Source organism: Mirounga angustirostris, unplaced genomic scaffold (genome assembly GCF_029215605.1).
Source record: "Mirounga angustirostris isolate CCGP_5_RB_7025 unplaced genomic scaffold, mMirAng1.0.hap1 SCAF_1, whole genome shotgun sequence".
In the NCBI taxonomy this organism is placed as follows: Eukaryota; Metazoa; Chordata; class Mammalia; order Carnivora; family Phocidae; genus Mirounga; species Mirounga angustirostris.
Genome location: NW_026991709.1, coordinates 120,539,729 through 120,561,077, shown reverse-complemented (window position 1 = coordinate 120,561,077; position 21,349 = coordinate 120,539,729). Strand labels below are relative to the sequence as shown.

Here is a 21,349-nt window from a genome sequence, read left to right as displayed (position 1 = left end):
TCATTTGTGGTGACAAATATGCTAACAGAGTTAGTAAGAGTAAGTACATGGAAAATGTTTCTAGAATCTGCATTACCCCCCCATTTCTGCCATTATTCCTCCCCCATGCATAGAAAAAACAAACCAACAAAAACCAAGCATATAAAATGGATTGAGACCCACAAAACTATAGCGTGAATTAAGTTGAAATGTCAACACAAACATTTTGTACGTCTCAACTGTGAACAGATATTTTGATGAAGAGCTTAGTAAATCTTTAATTGGAGATGGAGTGTTTCTACATAAAGGCAATGACTATAAAAACATTTATCATAGTGCCTAAAGCCATAACTACAGAAATTCTCTCCCATCTTTTGGTATTAGTGTCAGTATGTTGAATCCAGTATTAACATTAAAACATGGCACTGGGGATATAATCATGGGTTGACAAATGAGTTTAAATGTTGTCTCCCAATGAATTTTTCTTTTAAGATCATCTTAATGTACTTGAGAAGTAACAGAAAAAAGTCAACGTACAACAGAGGAAGAAACACTGCCACGATAAAGATCAATCTTTTTTTTTTTTTTTTAAAGATTTTATTTATTTATTTGACAGAGAGAGAGACAGCGAGAGAGGGAACACAAGCAGGGGGAGTGGGAGAGGGAGAAGCAGGCTTCCCGCCGAGCAGGGAGCCCGATGCGGGGCTCGATCCCAGGACTCTGGGATCATGACCTGAGCCGAAGGCAGATGCTTAACGACTGAGCCACCCAGGCGCCCTGATAAAGATCAATCTTATTACACACTCAGGCCCTCTTCTGAAGTGGTGGGTCTCAAACCGTACAGCTGTGAACACTAGTGTTCTGCCACTTAAGTCAAATATTAATACGCCATCCCAGTTCACAGGGGAAAATATGGTAATATTTTTCTTAAAGATTTCTTCCCACAGTTTTTTCATAAACTTCTGGGGTTGGTTACTACTTAACGCAGTCTTCAATTTAAAACAAAAGGGTCTCTGATTCAGCACAGAATTGCGGATTTGGTTATTTTCAGTTTAGTACATTGATAATGTTCATGGTGCTTAGGGAAGAATGTCACAGCAGATGCTGTTAGTGCTGTGCCCCGAGCATTTGGGCCTCCATGTTTTCTGTTTTGTTGTTGTTCTAAGATTTTACTTATTTATTTGCGAGAGAGCGAACGAGCATGAGCAGTGGGGAGGGGCAGAGGGACAAGCAGACACCCCGCTGAGTGGGGAGCCTGACCCCAGGACCCTGGGATCATGACCTGAGCTGAAGGCAGAGGCTTAACCAACTGAGCCACCCAGGCGCCCCTCAGGCCTCAGTTTCAAGGAAAGCCAGCTTGCCTTCCACGTGCTAGCATCTGCATCCCTTTGCCCTGATGCTTCACCTGGGAAATGGAAGCTGCCAGAAGTCCCAGAGAATTAACTCCACATGAGGAGCAATACTCAACCAATGACGGACAGCAATGGTGGTTATATATTCAGCTCCCACTCCCCATGAGAGGCTAACTCTGGGAGGGGTGTTCTACACTGGCTGCCAGAGATTCCCAACAGATTTAAACTCCAGGGGTCCACACTGGTGACCTGCTCATTGATGTGCTTGTCTGGCTTGTTTCCCTATTTTCTGCTAATCCTTCACGGGATCTCCTCCCAAATAAATCACCAGACTCAATTCTTGTCTCAAATAAAGATGTGTGTTAATGATGTCCCAATGGGTGGCCAACTGAGTGAGCTCAAGAACTGCTGCTTTAGGATATACCACTGGCCACGCACTAGGCCCTTGCCAGTGCCAGGCAGAGAGGATGCATGGGTTTAGGGACAACTCAGGGACAGTTGGTATTAAGAATACAAAACCCAGTAGCAGAAGTACTGGAGTACCAAGGCCTGAGCAGGACAAGACACCAGAGCAAGGCAGGGCTGCCGAGACAACTGCTGACCTAGGAAGAGAGAGAGAGAGAGAGAGAGAGAGAGAGTGTGTGTGTGTGTGTTGAGGGCAGAGGTTGCTGAAACTTGACCAACAAGGCCCTCAAAGATTGTAAACCCAAATCCCCTGTCCCCATCCCACCAGTGAGGAACAAGGATGAGGAAGGCTAGCAGAAGGATATGAAGCTGCAAGGCAGGGAGGAGCTATAGCATCTGAGCATCTGAACCTACGAGCCAGAGTGAGCACATCTACTGGGCACTTAGCTCATGGACCCAGAGAATGTCCTTTACCCAGAGACATGGAGGCAGAGGCCAACCCTGGCGTTAGAAATTATTGATTGAAAGATTTAATCAGGAGAAGGCCATAAATGTAGTGCCCTTAAAACTGCAAACAACATAAAGGTCATTATTTAACTTAGCTTGTTTTAGGATTTTTTTTTTCTTTAAAGGAGAGTCGAAATACAATAAAGTTGGAAATGTGAAAAAAAATTATCCCTAGTTCCTCTAGAATGAGCAATTCTTGTTCCCTTGGAGGCATTCCTTGCAGACTGTTTTCCTGAATATGTACTTAATGTAATCGCATTCTGTTCACTGAGCATGTAATGACTTCCCAAGTTACTAATCTCCATAGTTTTAAGTACTGCATAATATTCCATCAACCTAATTTTCTGTAGCTTGACTATACTTTCCTATGCTATATATTCAGGTCACCTGTAAGTTTTCACCATTATAAATAATGATGCATCTTTATACAGTGGCTTTTTTCACTTTTCAAATTATTTTCTTAAGACAGAATCCCAGAAGCCAAAGGCTTGGTAGCATTCCAGGGACCCCTGAAACAGGCAGCCTTCCTAACTTGTACCATCTGCAGTCCTCTGATTACTCATAAAATATAAAGTGGGTACAACACTGGCCTCCTCCTTCTCTCTCTCTCTCTCTCTCTCTCACACACACACACACACAAAAAGACTGATCAACGGCATTATAAAAATTACATAGAAGAAGAACAGATGGGAGAAATAAAAAGCAAAGCAGTCTTTGATACTAACCATAGGGTCTGTGCAATAAACACCCATTTCTGATCCCTCAAATGAACATCTGAAAGTGGATCATAATTTCAAGTTCGACTCCTCCACACTAATTCACATAACAGGCATTCTGCCCTAATGATCACCTGCTCAAAGAGAGACTTCTAGCCTTTCAAAGACTGCTCTTTATCTGGACTGGTGTGACCCCCTTGCTGACACTGCCATTCACGCTCTCCCACAGGCCACTTACTGGGCCCAAATCCAGATTAGTTCCATCACTTGTTTCCAACATTCTTTTCCCTCCTCAGCTGCAAAGGCTTTTCAGTGGGCAGACTGAGAGCAGGGCTGCTGGTGGCTGGGGCTAGCATGGAATTAGGCTGAACTGTGTGGGTCAGCCTTGCTCCACGCTCCCTCCTCTGTCAAACACTGACCAGGTGGGAAGGACCACGATCAAGGCACTAAAGCCTTCACGTCTGCCTTCAACCATGTTCACTCTGCCGCTGCAAGTCAGTTCCAACACTCGTCCCTGGGCTGAGTCCTGCCCCGACAGTTCCCTTGTAGAGGAGGAAGCCAGGGAGGGGGACAGATGGGCGGGGGGGAAGGCAGGAAGACTGGCTCTAATTTAAAGCCGTCTTAGGAGCTCTGAAAAGTTCCAGGTTGACTGATGGACACATTTACTCCCCAGAACCTTTTTTCTTTTTTTTTTTTTTTTAAAGATTTTATTTATTTGACAGAGAGAGATACACAGCGAGAGAGAGAACACAAGCAGGGGGAGTGGGAGAGGGAGAAGCAGGCTCCTCGCAGAGCAGGGAGCCCGATGCGGGGCTCGATCCCAGGACTCTGGGATCATGACCTGAGCCGAAGGCAGACGCTTAACGACTGAGCCACCGAGGCGCCACCCCCAGAACCTTTTTTCATAAGTACCTACCACTGAACTTATTCCCAGGGGGAATAAATACTGTCCCTGTGTGTCAGCCTTATGGGAGGGAGATTTCCAGAGCCCCTTCTTTCCTCCATGGCTCAGGGCCCCATGATGACAGTCCTGTGAAAGCTGTGTCCTGAGAACACAGCAGTCACACCCACCCCACCGAGACTGGCCTTCTCAATCTCTGCCCTGCAATGTTACTTGCCTTCCTTTGCTTCGGGGAAGGTGGTAGCTCATTTCTTGTAATAGGGTCCATGGCTGAGACTGGGGGGCAATTGAAGACATATTTTGTCATCCGCTCGGGCCAAATAACTCTCTAATAAATACTCAGTCCTGAAGACAGAATGGTTCCTGGGGTTGTTGGGATCATGTCTTATTTAAAACCTGCCTTTTTGCGTTATTTTCTCCTTGCTCTCATTGGAACTGCAGGGGCCTGAAGGCAGGCATGGCGTCCCTCTGGAGGAGGGACAGCGGGCTCTGTAGGGGTCGGGCCCTGCCGCAGGTGCGTGCAGTCAGGTAGCCCCGCCCTCCTGGACAAGAGCAGTCAGCTTGACACTTCTTTCCTCCCAGATGGCAGGTCACTAGCCCCAACGTGAGAAAATCTATGCTGGAACCTCACTTGGCCTGTGTGCGCAGAGCTATCAAAGAAAGAGAAAACAGGCTTTCAGACAGAGCCTGTCACTCAGAAGGGGAGAGCTCCAGGGCCCACCCCCCAGATTTACCCTCAGTGAGCCAGGCGACCGTTTACTGCCACTACCTGGCACACGTGTGAGGCTGAGGAAGGGAGCACCCAGCGAGATAATCCAAAGAGGGGCTCTGCAATCTTCAAAGGGTTAGTAAATTGACCATTAGCATTCTTCTCCCATTTCGAAGCTAAAGCACAACTACTTTTTTAAAAATACCCTTCTTACAAGATTACCTTGGCAGCATAAACCACAGTCTACCAGAATTTATAGAAAAATGCCATCCACCGGTCTTCAAGGTATATAAATAAATGAGTATAAGCCTCCAACCAACATTTATGGACATACTTTATACTGATACTGACTAGATTCTGTAACTGTCCCACCTTTTCACATCCTCATGGCATGCCAGGCCTCTCCTTCCTACAGTTAACCCAGTTTATAACATGACATTTTGTGTGTTGATGTGCTTAATTCTGCCTTTCATAATAACCTGTCTCATGATGTCTATGGGCCCCAGGAGGGTTGAGACTGTCACTTTGACTCAGCATTCTAATCCCCACGACCCTGCCTGAAGAAGTTGGAAAAGGAAGGAAAGGGAGGCAGGGAGGGAGGGAGGGAGGACAAGGAGCCAGGCACGGTGCTGGGGACCAGGAACGCTTAGTCCAACAGCTGTGCAAGTGCTCACAGCCCAGCAAGGGGCAAGCCCGGGTCCGCTGGAAAAGGGCGAGCCCGGCAGAGGTGCCCACTGCGACTGTGGGAAGGCAGGGACAATTCAGAAAAGCTTCCCTGCAACAGACTGGGTCTCTATAGCTGCTCCAGGGACTCTGGCTTTAAGGGCAGTTCTGGTCAAGGGCAGGGACAGCAGGGAGGCACGGAGATACAGACCAGACCTACACTGGACAGGAGGCCAGGCCCAGAGGTGGCACTCCTAGGGAGAAAGAAGAGACAACTCTCACTTCCAGAAGACTCCGCTACCCTCATCCAAGGCACTTTCACCCAAAAACCCATCACTGTGTACCTTAGATTTCCCCAGATTCATACTAGCAACAGAACAAATGCCTTTCTATTCCTATTTCCCGGCTGGGGCTGTGGGTCTGTGTGCACATGAGAGAGACAACGATGAGGGGGCCGTCAGTCCACCACGCAGCAGCGCGTGGCTAAAACAGTGGGGTAGAAGCTGCCACCCCGAGGCCTGCCCTGCAAAATGGGATCCGTCTGTCTTCACCAGAGAACCATGATAAACGAGCAAAGACAGACACTGGTCAGGACAAGCCACTTTATTTAAGAGCTTCGACAGCCCAAAGTGGTTTTACATAGAGGCACGGAAGATTTATCCAGATGATAAAATACCTGAACTTGAAAGGCACATAAATTATCATTTTGCAGGGTTTTTTCCTTTTAAGATTTCACATAGTCAAGTGCTTTAAGTAATGAATGAAATGCACATAAAGTTGACTTAATTTTCACAAGAGTTGTCTGGTTAGTGACCGCGGAGAGTCTTTGCTTCTCCATGGGGCTGAGTTCAGAATCAACGCCACCCGTTTGTGTCTGCTGCCTTCTGTATCCACATCACAGTGGAGATCATTTGGAGGACTGATAAATATGATGATTACTGCCTGAGCACTCACCATACCACAGTCTGTGCACCCAGGATAGGTGCATTATGTAATCCTCCTAACAGCCCTGGGAGTTCATACTATTGAAAGAGGACTTCATCTACTTCCCCTTCCACCTCAAGCTTCCTAATTAAGTTCTTCCCAGCTCATCTCTTAACTAGGCAAGAGACCCTACAGGAAAGCATCCCCCATGGGAACCGAAACTACCCCGTCAAGCCATAGGACTGCCCTGAGCCAGCAAGGCCCCCAGGACTGACCCCAACACACTGATCGACTTGACCTTCACTGCCCACCTGCCTGTACCCACTGACCTTTGTCCCACCGTTTCCTTATATAAAGGAAGTATTTCTGGCACTTTGGCAACAATCTTTAAGATGTTAGTCTGCTGGTGTTGGCCTCACTGAAATAAATTCCTTTCTTGTTTCACCACCACTAGTCCTTCTGCGTTTGCATTTTGTCAGCGGTGAGTGGCCGAACCTGGTCTATTAGAAATCCTCCAGAGCCAGGTACTCTTGCATCCCTGCACCCCAGCTACACAATGATTCCCATTTTCCAGATGCAAAAACTGACCTTTTGAGAGTTCCTACGATGCATGTGAGGTCACATAAAGCAATTTTATCGGACTCCAAAGCTGCAGTGTTCACAATGCTACAACATACATGAAAATACCTGGCCATGAGCAAGTACTTGAAAACACTAGCTATTTCCTATCTTCATACTCCTTTATTTTATTCTATTTTATTTTTTAGATTTTATTTATTTGAGAGAGAGAGAGTGTGCATGAGCGGGGTGGGGGGGGGGGGAGGGCAGGGCCTGCGGGGAGTAGAGGAAGAGAGAGAGGGACCAGCAGGCTCCCTGCTGCACATAGAGTCAGACATGGGACTCCATCCCAGGACCTGAGATCATGACCTGAGCCGAAGTCGGGTGCTCAACGAACTGAGCCACCCAGGTGCCCCATACTCCTTTCTTTTAATCAGCACACTTTAACACAGAGAAGTCTGCCTCTCAGGTTTATATTCATTCATTCATCCATTCACCATTCATTCTGGGCCCAGTACTCTGCTGGATGCAGGATTTACAGGACTGCATTCCCCAGCTCCCTGACCAGTCTTAGGCAATTACCAAACCCCTATGAAGATCAGCATGGGGCAGGGGCAGCCCCTCACAGGGGACCCACACCGAGCTGTGGGTTAGAGATACAAACCAAACAAGACAATTTTAGATCTTTTTCACCCTGGTCCCCACCCCCTCCCTTACCCCTTAGCTTTTGCTCTGTTTCTCTGGCTAGAGTCTTCCAAGACCTCAAAGTCCAGGCCTTCTGACATGTGGCTCCCCAGGAGGCCTTTTATCAGCAGAACAGTCCTTTCTCTCGTCTGGTCTGGGCTGAAGCTTTCCGGTAAAACCAGTGCCACAGATAACCCAGCTCCTCAGCTAATCGCCCTGCACAGACCCTCAGAGCCACCCCCTCACCCCCACCTCCCACCCTCCCCCTGCCTGGTTTCACAAATTTTTGCCCAAAGTAAGGAATAAGAACAATAACATCAGCAGTAGCAACTTCCTACATGTTAGGCACTGCTCGATATATTTTAGGTACACTAACTCATTAAATCCCGTAATAATCCTCTGACCTAGGCATTATTATTATTCCTATTTTAGTTCATTTAGGGGAAGGGGGGGTTAGTATTTCTTCAGGGCCAACTATATGACAAGCATTGTTAAGCTTGCACAATCAGAGGATAAGTGATCTGCTAGGGTCCATCACAGAGCTGGGAAGTAAGGAATAAGAATCTGGACCCAGGGGCGCCTGGGTGGCTCAGTCGGTTAAGCGTCTGCCTTCGGCTTGGGTCACAATCCCAGGGTCCTAGGATCGAGTCCCACATCGGGCTCCCTGCTCAGCGGGGAGCCTACTTCTCCCTCTCCCGCTCCCCCTGCTTGTGCTCTCTCTGTCAAACAGATAAATAAAATCTTAAAAAAAAGAATCTGGATCCAGGTCTGCAATGGCCTGGCCTATGGTTCCCCTTCCCCACGGTCTGCAAGGGGGAACAGAGTGGCTGCACAAAGACAGCCCTCTCTCCCTCTTCCTCCAGCATCCTTCTGTTAACGTCTGTCCTCTGTTTTTATTACCACTATCCACAAATGGTGCCAGATTCCTCTCTCAACTGTGCTCCCTCACTCTCTGGGCCTCCCAGCCAGTTTTCATGGAGGAAATCCTAAAGCCTACAGCAACAGTGTAAACAAAGCCAAAGAAGAAATTGGGACCCTTCAAGCCAATAAAATACACGAAGAGGCTGACAGGTGTTCCCTGAAGTGCCCAACCCCCTTCTAAATCACTGGGGTTTCAAGATCTGAGGGGTCCTCAGCTAGGGACCAGAGGGTTACTGCCTCTGGGGAGGTTTTTTGGCCAGCTGTAGGGGGTGACGCCACCAATGAAAGTGAGCAAGTAACTGAGGGTCAGAACGTGAGCCCTATGTTCTGGGGGCTCATGGAACTGGCAATAACAGATGAGGCCTTTCTGGGAAATGGGTACATGGGCAGGGAAGCAGAGGGGCACTCCCAGCAAGGCCAGAGGGTCAGAAGCCTTCCACTGAGCTCCCAGAGCACTGAGCCCACAAGCTGAAACTCCCGTTTACTTCACCTGGCCCACCCTACACAAGCTCCAAGAGGGCAGGCCTGCGTCAGATTTCTCTCTGAACCCTCAGGGCCAGTCAAAAGTGAGTTCTAGTTAAATGTTTCCGGAATAAATGATCAAACCAGGCATCATTTTAGATACCAGACTGTTTGAGAGATCCTACTCAGACAAGGGAAGAGGACTCCAGGAGAGGGGAAGTGAGTTTGCTCAGAGGCAGGCACACACTTTAGAGTCCAGATCAACATCCTAATCCATCCAGAAACGTTTTCACCTGTACTTCATTTACTGACCCCTGGAACACCGCTAAGTCATGTAAATTCAACAGCTCAATCTTCAGTAGGCACGGTCCTATTTTACAGAGCAGGAAGTTCAGCAACTGGTTTCCCCACGGGTCCCTGCAGGCAGGCCCCGCATACCTTCTTTCCTCAAACAAGCCACATTCTCTAACAAAATGTGTTTACTCTGTTGTTCTCCACCCTGGAACTGTTGGACTCATGTTGAAGTTTGCGCTCCAGCAGCCTTCACAGATGGGGACCGCCGGTTTAATGCTCGCCCGACTCCCTACACTTTGTATCTACACGGCTCTTAGCACAGTTCTACCGTTTACACTATGTGTGTAGATTATCTACTGGCTGTGGGGGGTCTTTCCCACCAGACTGTGAGCTCCAGCGCGGCGGGCACCATGTTCGCTCGCCCACCTCTATATGCCCAGCACTTGGCCCAGTGGCAGGCACTCGGTGGCACACGGTAAGTATCTGCTGGATACGTCTTTGTATCTGCAGGCTGCCGGAGTAGGGGAAGGTGGGATCCGAACTCTTGTCTGCCGGCCTCCGGTCGGAGCGATAGGGGTACTGGGTCTTAGGCTGACCACAATGCGGCGAGAATGGGCGGCGCGAGGGGTACAGAGGAGGCGTTCTGGCGTCCATCCTACCCTGGACTGCTGCCGGGCTCCGCACCCCACCGCCACCTGTCGCCCCTCCGCGCCCAGGTGTGGGCCCGCGAGGGCTAAGGCGGGCTGGTGGCACTTACCTGCGCGTGGCGGGGCTCCGCAGAGGCTCTCTGTGAGCCTCGGGGGACTGCCAGGGACTGGGGTATCCGCCACACCGAACCCGGGATCCTGGCCAGCACTCGGCCCTGCACGGGAGGACCGCGCCGTACAGCGCCTGCTCTCGCGACGCAAGGCCCTCTCCGCCCGGCCGCCCTGGGAGGAGCCCGCCCCGCCCCCGAGCGCCGAGGGGGGGCGGGCCTAAGGTGAACTTGACCCCACGCTCCCCGGGCGCCCCGCCGTGGGCGGAGCCAGAGGAAAACTCAGCTCTGCGCCCCGCCCCCTCGGTAGGGGCTGTCCCTAAGGGGGAGGGGCCCTGCGCCCCGCCTCTTCGAAGCCCCGCCCACCAGCCCCACCCCCAACCCCACCTCTGCTCTCCCCCAGTGGTCTTACTGTGTTGTGTGCCTCTCTGCTTTTAATTTTCCTGTTTTGTATTCCCGTTTTATTTCTTATTTTTATTTCTTATAATTATTTTCTTATAATTATTTAATCTTATTTTATTTCTTATAATTATTTATTTTTATAAGATTGAATTAAAAGATATAGCAAAGTAATGCATGAACACTCTTTACAAAATAAAGTTATCTAAATGTTCTTATAATGAAAGCAACAGGCCCTTCTCCCTTGCTCCCTACACACAGCCCTTTGTATCAGTTCCTCCATTTAGTTCTTCTGGTGGTCACCCCCTTATCACTAAAAAAATAAGCTTACATAGCGATTTCTTGATTTATCTATTGACTTTCTGCCATGTTAGATGAGGATTTACTCTCTTTCTGTGCCCCTGCTTCCCTTCTCCTGACAAATTTACACCTCTGTTCTTAAGTCCTGCCCTGGTGAGCTCTGAGACCTCAAGGCAGGAGTAGAGGAAGGTTTTCTGGGACCTGCAGCTAATACAATTTTGGCGGCAGGGAGAAAGGAAGGTTATTTTAGAATGGCCTACGGAATTAAGGCTTGCAAATGAACATTTATTTGGAATGAGCAAAATCCTGAGACCTAGGAAATTCAGGTCTCTGTCCCCTGATGATGAGGGAACAGAAGGCTAACAGAAGACAAAGCACAAGCTGACACCCTGCAAACTCCCCCCCACCCCCCATTCCTGGATGGAACATGTGTGACATTCTTCCAGGAATCTCCCAATTATCTTAATGTTAATGCCTTGCCAAAGGGAAAAACAACCTTATCTTGATAATAGCCAGGCCTCCAGTATCCTGAGGGTCTTCTTTAACATATGAAAATCCTTTTGAAACTTCCCTTTTCCTTACTTCCCCCAACTCCTGAGTATATAATCAGCCACTCCTCAAGACCCCGGTGCCGCAACTGTTTCTGCCCATGGGTGTTGTCCCTGTGCTTTAATAAAACCACCTTTTTGCACCAAAGACATTGGTCCTCAGCTCCAGACCTCAACCCACCAAACCTCACCTATATTCCAAAACCCTATCACTGGGACTTTCTTAGATAATTTACTTCCTGAATTTGCTTCTCCAGTGTGGACGATCTTCCTCTGCCCATGCAGAATCCTCCACAACTCCCAACCCTCTCAGGGGTCATGAGGTGAAGGTCAAGATTCATCTGTTTCTGCCAATAGGATTTCTTAATGAAGTGAACTAGAGTGTGCAAGAAAGAGAGGAGTCAAGAATGATGTCAAGGTTTTGTGATTGCTGCACAGCTTTTCCTAGCATCAGTGACAAGTTCTTACTTAACCTTAGTAGGAAGTAGGAAGGAATTTTTTTTTTTTTAAAGATTTTATTTATTTATTTGACAGAGACAGAGACAGCGAGAGCAGGAACACAAGCAGGGGGAGTGGGGAGGGAGAAGCAGGCTTCCCGCTGAGCAGGGAGCCCGATGCGGGGCTCGATCCCAGGACCCTGGGATCATGACCTGAGCCGAAGGCAGACGCTTAATGACTGAGCCACCCAGGCGCCCCGGAAGAGAGTTTTATAAAGCTGGCTCTGGGCCCCTGCCTGGTCACAGTGCTCCAATGAGGTTGGCTGGACCTGCTCACTGTCCCCACTTTAGGAGGGCTCGTACTTATCCCTCTTGTATCAGTGCACACAGCTAGTCCCCAGTAAGTGCCCAGGTGAAAGGGCTTGGTCTCCCCTCCTCACTCAGATGAAAGAAACAGTGTCCCCACCCTCCCTGACACCCCTTCTCTCTTCAGGGTTCAGCCGTTTCCCCTTCCTCTGCTCTGCCTTCTCTTCTGCTCACTCTCTTTCCCTTGCCCAGCTCCTGAGGGTAGAGGACTTGGGAGTAACTCCAACTGAGGATGTGAAATGTGGCTCTACAAGGTGACTTTGGGCAAAGTTACTTTCCCAATCCAAGCCTGTTTCCTTCTCTGAAATTGGAGATAACAATCTCTACCACATTCAGTTTAGGGGAGAATTAAGTGGCTTAACAGCCATGTATACAAGGATTTTTTTCATTTTTAAAAATTTTGTTTCTCTAACTCACAAATTTTAAATATTAAAATTAAACTTATTGACTATGAAAATTAATTGCGCTTCTCTTTTTTATTGCCCCTGGATTTTGTGTCATACTTAGAAAGGCCATTCATTCCCACTCTAAGATTTTTTTTTTTTAATTCAAGTATAATTACCTTTGGATGTTCTTTTATTCATAACTCAGTTTGTCTCCTAGCAGAGTAGAGGGAGGCACATGAGAAAGGTTAGGGACTTCTAAGAATCTGTGTAGCATGTTGGTACCATAGGTTGGAGTAAAATGAAGGGCTAAATCGGGGTGCTTGGCTGGCTCAGTCAGTGGAGTGTGTGACTCTTGATCTTGGGGTCTTGAGTTTGAGCTCTACTTTGGGTGTAGATATTACTTAAAAAAAAAAAAATCAAAGGCTAAGTCATGCTGAGTCAGAGTCTTGACCCTGGACACAAAGAACAAGAGGGATACTGGGCAGTGACTTCCCCACGCAAGGGACTCTTCTTTTCCTGGGGCAGAGAAGACTAAGTCTCCTCTAGAAGGATGCCTGTCTTCTGGGCACGAAATAGTGTCTCCTAGTGGTAGGAGGTAAGACCCTCACACAACAGCCATGCTTACTCTAACCTAAGTGGGAGAGGAGCTGAACTCTTCAGAGAGACTGGAGAAACAGCTCCTAATATTTTAGAAGGGGAATACATATCTAGATCAGAGTCATGTCCTTTGCTTGAGGGCAGGAAGGGCAGCTACTGGATTTTGGGTTTAATGGGGATAAAACTTTTGGTAACTTTCATTTCTCCTGAATCCTATCATCATCATGGCCCAGGAAGGAGGAGAATTTCACATAGAGGGTGTCTCAGTTTGGGTGCCTTGGAAGCAGATCCTGAAACAAGGATTCAAGTACGATTGGTTTATTTGGGAGATACAGGGAACACCAGCAGAAGAATGGAGAAGGATGAAGAATGGAGGGAAGAAAAGGCAGTCCAGTAAAGGATGAATTGTTAAGCCAGCTACTAGATTGGAGCTTACTCCTGTGAGAAAACTCTAAAAGTTGTAAAGCACATGCCTCAGAATTATTCTACCCAAGAAAAGGCTGTAGGTGGGAGGTCTCTAAAGAGAAAAAACTGGAATGGACAGATTAGCTCATTTTTGAACATTTTTCAAATTATTTCTAGGCATAAAAATGTGGTCACCCAGTGAGATCAAGCTGTAACATGTGTTTACTTTCCTCCTATCACCTAACAACGGTGTTATGACAAAGTTTCAGTAGGAGCATCTGGGGCAGTAACCAATGTGCAGATAGCTGAGAGTCCGTGTCTCAGGCCTAGAAGTGTGTCCTGAGGACATTCTGGAAAACCCGCTCTCAGACAGATTGTGATGGGACTTCAGCTGGATCAGCCTCTGCATTTGGTTGAGCCCATAATCTTGACTTGTGAGCTCTCACAAGAAAGGGCATGCTTTGGCTGAGTAAAAATAACACATAAAAAAATGTGACTGGTGGACTTTTAAGATGACCAACGAGGGCAAACTTTTCAATCACTGTAAGTACTTCAGAAGATGGGTGTTTTCTCACAAGCAGTGAACAGATAATGCCAATGCCAAGTTTTTCTTATATGGCCTCTCAAGCAGGCTTCCACGAGAAAGTTGTCATTTTGTCAACCTGGCTTCATCAGCCATACTTGCTATTGAACTAAAGTGATCCTTTTAAAACATGAGACCGTTCCCAATATGCCCCTGATTATAAGCACCCCCGTGGCTTCTACCACAATTAGGGTCAAATCCCAGGTCCTTCTCAATTGCCTCCAAGGCCCTCATGAGATCTTCCCCGACAAGCTCTTCCTGACATTGTCTTCTGACAGTGACCCCTGGGCATTCCTTGCCTCCAGTCTCCTTGGCTTTGCTGTGTCCCTGTTGTCCCTGGAACACACTGGGTCTGTTTGCACCCCAGAGTTACTGCATGCCTATTCTCGCTGATTAAATGCTACACTCCCCCGACTCATAAGGGAACTTGCTCAATTCACCAACTTTCTAATAGACCACTAACTGACAAACAAACACTCTCATACTATCCCATTCATAGCACTTATTATCTGTCATTGGGGTAGATGTTTAGTTATTATTTGTGTAATAAATAAGTATAAGGTCCAAAAAGGGCTGACTCTCTATGTATTTTTTTCTCTGACATATCCCCACACTTAGAACAAACAGTGCCTGATGCCCAGTAGGTACTTAATAAATATTCGTTGAATGAATCAATCAATTGAATTGACTGAACAAAAAATATAAGCAAAATCAGTAAATACATAGTTCAAAAATATTCTAGAATGAGGACTTCCAATGACTCCAGATTGGATTCTGTCAAAGAATTGTTGGAGCAGAGTGAGAAAAAATAAAATAAAATGAAGTGGTTGAGATGCATTATATAATCAGATTCACAATTACAGATGAGTACTGGAGTGAGGACCTTTGCTATTTTGTCTTTGACCCCATGTCTGTGTTAAATATTTAAGAAAAGGCTAGCTTAAAAGGCTTCATACTCATTTAAAAGTAGTAAGAAGATAAAAGTTTCCCCCAGTCATTTTAATAATTCAGAATGGTGTTCTGTGGCTTCTGTTGGCATTTGAGGGCCCAAGATAGTAACCACTTACCCGAAAATAGAGGCCTTGATCAAATATTTAAGATCTCACTTATTTTCATTTTCTGCGTATTTTTTTTATTCCTGTGTCCCACTTCTTTTTACCCATTCTGCAGCTGCACAACTCACACACTAAAGCAAATAGAAATGTTTCATGGATTATTAAATGCGGCTAAACAATGAGCTTTTGCTAGAACATAAGGCCAAACTGGGGCCACTTTGTCGTTCTAACAAACTAATTTTTCCTTGAAGGTGCAGGCTATGAATTTACAGAGGCCTCTCCCCTGTATTCCAAAGTTTCTTAAGGCAGATGCTTGTCTGCTGCAAAGAGATTTTGAGGTGGAAAACAAAGACTCCCTAAAAACAGATTTTCACAAGTGGTGCGGTTAAGCAGTCTTAGAATCAAGAACAGTTGAAGTCACAGAATAATAAATGCACCCTTGAAATTATGGCAAGATGACACGAAATGGTACCTGCTTGGCTAGTGAAAACATTGTGCTCTGGTACCAGCAGCAGTGGAAGGGGTTTTGGTTAGCGCCTACCTAGGCTTAGTTGCCTAAAGAATGTTCGAGCACCAGCACCCCAGTGCTGTAAATTACCTTTCCTAATGGAGCTTTTATATTCTACCACTGTAGCTAAAACTCTCATTCAGGCTTTGATGTCTGTCTGGGCCCACTTGGTACAAAGAAGCCCTCTGAAGGAGGTCAAAGTCATATAATACATTGTTCACAATGGAAAGCACTTTAGGAATAACCCATCATTTTTCCGTGAGGAGAGAGTACCCAAAGAGGTGAGGTGATTTTCTCAAGATCACACACAGCTGGTCAGAGAGGGGGTTGGAGTATCAGTTAGGACTTTTTGTTGTTGTTATAAGCAACAGAAACAGTCTCTACTAACTGAGTAGAAGGAGTTTATTGGGAGGGTTGGCCCTTCAGAATGTACAGGAAGGTTGGGGACCCAGGCTTAGAAAGGGATGGGAAGAAAGCAGTTCTGAGAAGCTTGAAAGTGAAAACTGTAGGAATTATCTCTTAGCAGAAACTGCTGGGCTCGTCAGAATGCCACTGCAGGGATAGGGAGTTCAATTCTGGCCACTCGTGCGTGGCTCAAAGTCCTGGGAGAGACTGTCTGATTGGCCACGGCGAGGATATGCTCCTCTGGCTGTCCTGGAGAAGGTGTCCGCAAACGCCTTTGACTCTGGATATTGAGATGAGGCGCCTGACTTTACTCTCTCACTCAGATTCTCGTAGTGGAAAAAGGCAAATCCCCCAAAAGAACCCTGAAGATGCTTTTAGGAGGAATTCAGGGATGCCAGGAGCCAGGATACAATGAAACCCTGGATGTAGTTTAGAGGGGTAGACTCCTGTGTGGATAGAGGTGCTCATGAGAAGCAAACAGAAGAAGTCTGCTTGGGATTAACAGGAAGGAAGGTTTTGCTTTCCAAACACAGGAGCTCCTCATCTCTTTCCTCTTTCCTTCTTCTGTCTTGGAATGTGGATATGACCCTGGAGGCCAAGCAGCCATCTTGAGTCTATGAGGTGACAAGCATGAATTCAAAAGTTACTTGCTAAGGATGGCTGGGTGGATACATAGGAGTCTGATATACTAAATATACCACAGAGCTGCTGTACCAGCTCTGAACTGCCTACCTGCAGACTTCTTACTTTGTAAGAAAATTAAAAACTGGGGCGCCTGGATGGCTCAGTTGGTTAAACGGCTGCCTTTGGCTCAGGTCGTGATCTCAGGGTCCTGGGACGGAGCCCCAGTTGCATCGGGCTCCCTGTTCAGCGGAGAGTCTCCTTCTCCCTCTCCCTCTGCCCCTCCCCCTGATTGTGCTTGCTAGTACATGGGCATACACTCTCTCTCAAGTGAATAAAATCTTAAAAAAAAAAAGAAAGAAAAATAAAAACCAGGCCACTATACTTGGGTATCAGTAACGTGCACACTTGCATGGTCTGATAATACAAATTGGTCCCAGAACTCTGGTCTCTCGGTTCCCTATGCAACACCATTCCTGTTCGGTTTACAAGGACAGGATTCCTGCCTTCAAGGAGCTTATGGCTGAAGTGGGGCTAAAATAATATTCTTAAGCAAGTAAAGAGCAAGAACCTGTGATGTATAATACATTCTGAGCAGTAAGGAACAGATGACAATGGTAAAGACATTGTCTAAGGCCAGCCCTTCTGCCCAGGCCATCGCTCCCTCCTCCATCCCTGGGCTCTGACTGGACTACCACCATTCTCTTCTGCATCTTTACCTGTGCCTCTCCTCTGCTCCTTCCTCTTCGCTCAAGGAGACTCAAGTCTTTCCCATCACAATGGCCTCTCTAATAGCCAATCTCTTGCCTTCTCTTCTTATCCAAACTTCTCAGAGGAGGAATCTGTCCATACCTTCTCTCTTCTCATTTAATCCTCAGCCCAGAGCATCTAGTTCCTGTCCCTGCCTCCACACTGAAATTGCTCTGCTGTTTGCTAACTCTCGTGGGTAAATCTTTGTCCTCATTTGGCTGGCCCTGTGTGCTGCCTTCGATAACCCTGGCCACTGCCTTTGTCGACACTTCCCCTCCCTGGGCTCTGTGACCTCACATTCTCCTAGTTTTCTTCTTACCTCTTGGAGTGTGCATACTGTCTTGCAGGATCTACTAATCAAGGCATCAGAGCACACCCTAGCTAGTGGGAGGACACTGTACCTCCCTCTCCCTAGAAACTGAGTCATGAGCAGAGAAAATCACACTGAAAATGGTGACATTCTTCCATTTTCACGATGTTGTCTTTGCGGAATTGTTGAAGAGCTCCCGCCACCCAGGGTCCCAGAGCTGCCAGGTTCCTGTCTGCCCCCTGCCTGGTTCTTCAGCTCCTCTGTGGCCTACCCACAAATCTTTTCTTTTACGTTAGCCAAAAATTAGTTTCTGTTGCTGGTGCCCAGGGCGGCCTGAGTGGTACCTTGGCCTCTGCGCAGATCTCTAAACACACGTGTGCGGAGCAGCGCAAGAGCCTGGTGTGTACCTGTGTCCTCAGGGAGCTCACTCTTCAAGGCTCAAATCAAATATCCCTCCTCTTCCATACAGTGTCTTTCTGATCCATGTCCTTGCAGTCAAACCATGTTTCTCTTTCTGCTTTACTGCCTGGCAAGGTCTTGACCTCCAGTGGTCCCTTGGGGCCTGGAGCACTCAATGGCCCCTTCATAGTCAACTCCAATGCTCACAGTCAGAGTAACTTGTCCAGGACCAGTCTGCCCAGCTGGGCTACATGCTGGCCCTGCTCACTAACCTACTATCTCCTAAATGGTGCTGACTCCTCTCAGGTGAGAGCTTTACAGATGATAGGGCTCCTTATGACATAGTCAGCTCTTGACTTGGGTCTATCATCTGAGAAGGAGCTGGTAAGAAACACTCAGGCTACAGAGCTCCCAGAATGAGAAGGTCTTGTTCATTCTCTCCTCCTTCCCACATTCCTGCTGCCTATCCATGCTTGTTTGGTTTTCCATGAAGCAGACACTGAGATGGAGTTAAAGGTGCAAAAAGTTTACAGGGGAGGGACACCCATGAAAGAGAGGATCAGAAGCAGGACTGGACCGGGCAGCCGGGAGGACATGAGTCTTCACCGGCTCAAACAGCTCTGGAGCACAGATTGCCCACTAGAGAAGTTCTGTGTTGGGTAGCATTGGCCAGGCATTGGGTGGGGTCTGCCCTGAGAGAGCTCCACCTTGGCCTGGAAACTGGAGCAGACCCTGAAGAAGCTAACAGCCAAAGGCTGCCAGGAAGCCATGCCCCTCCCACTAGGGAAGCACAACTTCCTGAGCATCTCCGGGTCTGCCACACCTTCTACCCCAACCAGTATTTGTCTGTGGGAGCTCATGGAGTGGCCTACCTCCCCACACAGCTCGTGGCTCTGTGCCAAAGTTTTTGGCAAAGTGAGGCAGAGGTTAGGGTTGTATCTGTAGCAAGGGAAAGGTTTTATCCATATCCCAGATAGCTAGAACTGAAACCTCACCACTGAGTTCTTGTTCCCTAGTATCAAAACTTGTTCCCTAGTATTCCCAGCTGGGAATCTTGGCTCTGTGTCTTTCCCTTCCCTGCTGGACCCTGCCCTGTCCCCTTGCCCATAGCTCCTCTTATGCTGTGCAGGCTGGTAATATCTGAACAGTGCTGTGCTCAGAGGCCTCACCAGCTGCATGAGTGAAGGAATGAATGGCATACAGTGAAGGACAGAATGATGGCCCAGAAGAAAGGGTGCAAGAATGATGAAACAGCCTGAGAAAAGAGCAAATTGAGTTAAGATACTTCAGCAACAGAACTACCAATTGAGTCACTTAGGGATGAGATGATCATGTCCAGCCCCCAGGGATTCTTTGAAAAAATCTCTTAACTATTTCATCCAGGGACAGAGGCAGTGTCTTTGCTCTCTCCTGCCTATTCCGCAGTGATGACAGCTATTCTTTTTACTCTGAGTCTTCGGCTTTTTGGGTAAGTCACCATTCTTCCCTCGAAGGCAGCTTTGCTAAATGCATGGAGAGCGCAGATTGTCTGTGAAGGTGGTGTGGCTCCCTGGGTCTCAGACCAAAGGTGGTAATTGACTGCACTACCCCTGAGCCCTTCTGTCCATCTTTATTGCTTCACACGCTGCCCAGATGGCACCTGGGCCTCAAGCCTCCAGTTGGTCGGAGCTCAGTGGCCCTCAAGGGAAGGAGAGTAGGCTGGCTGCTCTCTTCCACATGGTCCTGTAATGACTTAGAGCCATGCACTAATTGGCCTGTCTCTCCTTGGGCAGTTCCAGAGACTATAATTGGGACTGATTCCGACAGTCTGCCCCATTAGGAGGGCATGCTGCAGAAATACACCCTAGAGGAGGAGATCATTTTCCCAAGATCATTTTCAGAAAGGGCAAGTGGAACTTCACACTAATGCTTTGCTCAAGACTCCTCCTATTTTTTCTAAGAGGAAGAAGTATGAAACGCATTAGTAACTACCTATGCATTTGCAGTTCTCATGTCCTGAGTCAGTCAGCCTAGGCTACATTATGCTGTGATAACAAACAACCCCACATCTCACTGGCTTATGAAAATGAAGGCCTCTGTCTTGCTCAAGCTACATGTCCATATGGGTCAACTACAGCTCTGCTCCACTTCAGGTTTATGCATGGGCCTTCTTGGGGTCATTGCCTCATTGGCAGAGGGGAGAGAGACGTGGAGAACCATTAGCTGGCTCTTCCTGCAGAAGCAACATGGCCTTTCCATCCATCTTTTATTAACCCAAGCAAGTCGTGTGCCATTTCCAAGTTCAACAGGCTCTGGATATACAGTTCTCCCATAGGTTACAGACCCCATGTCTGTTCCCCAGGGAAGGCTAATATTGTGACCCATAATGTATAGAACCCCTAGCATTCACAGTGAGGAGTCGGGCGAGGAGTCTAGCTTAGATGATCTAGTAAGCTGTCAGGTGTGTCGAAGACTCCGCACCTGCCGGCGAAGGAGGTGATGCCTCTACAAGCAACATGATTTAGTGACCATGGGCCCAAGGTCTAGTTTGATTTCTACCTCTGCTTGTATGACCTTGAGCAAATTGCCTAACCTTTCTGAACCTCTAAATGGGCTATTAATATCTACCTATTAAGGCTGTTGTGAAGATTGAATAAGGTATTTGGCAGATGCATAATACATCAGAGATTTTATTGTGATAAAGTAGTTCACACTTGCCTTGGGCAATTTGGAAAACTCAGAAAAATAAGAAGAAACAAATAACACGAAAGTATTTCTTGCCACCCAAAAACAGCCAGTGTTAAAATTTTGGCATATTTCCTTCAAAAGATGAAAGCATGCTATTTTTAAAGCTGCAGCTGTTTCTGCATTTGGGCACAAGGACAAGTAATATATTTGTTTGGGAAGACACCTTAATGGGCTTATTGAGCTCCCCTCCCTTGCTTTCCCTGGCTAGTCTGGAAGGGAGACGTCGAAAGAAGTTTTCTGAATTCTCTGCATACTAAGCAAACAGAAGTTTTTTAGTCCTGGGTTGAAAGCAGAGAGGAAGGGAGGTTCCATTTTTGAGGCTCTGGAAATCGGAAAAGGAAGGATGTGAACCCAGCGGGCAGCCCAGGGTTATTTGAGACAGAGATACACAGAGGGAGAAAGTGAGGGATCACCAGAGGGAGATACGGACAAAGAGGGATGGAATGGAGAGCAGGGGACTGGGAGGATAGCGAGGGACTCACAAATGGGAGCAGGAGAGGAACTGGAGCACACACGCAGGCAGGGCATGAACCCCAGCGACAGCAGCGTCAGCCTGCCTTTTCAGTGACAAGAAGCCAGGCTGATTTTGCTCGTGGGGGCCAGCATGTTCGAGTGAACTTCAGAGACTGAAGCCCAATTTTTAGCTTTCAGCATTTACCTGCCCTCTGATGCAGCCTGCCCTTACTGTCCTCAAAACTTTAGGACAATAGTCTGTTTCCCGGAA

The 21,349-nt window shown here is 47.4% G+C and overlaps 1 protein-coding gene across 6 annotated transcripts in view; it reads right to left on the bottom strand.

The window, feature by feature from the left end:
* Positions 1-10,052, bottom strand: part of NMNAT3 (nicotinamide nucleotide adenylyltransferase 3) — a 117,612-nt gene extending 107,560 nt beyond the window's left edge. For 2 of the 6 annotated variants that reach the window (XM_064587140.1, XM_054504386.2), the window contains exon 1: positions 9,833-10,051. The gene's annotated coding sequence lies outside the window, so the exon portion shown is untranslated. Of the gene's footprint in view, positions 1-9,832 lie in introns of all 6 variants that reach the window. The other 4 variants (XM_054504384.2, XM_045903666.3, XM_054504385.2 and 1 more) reach the window with 3 other exon arrangements.
* Positions 10,053-21,349: the final 11,297 nt, after the last annotated feature.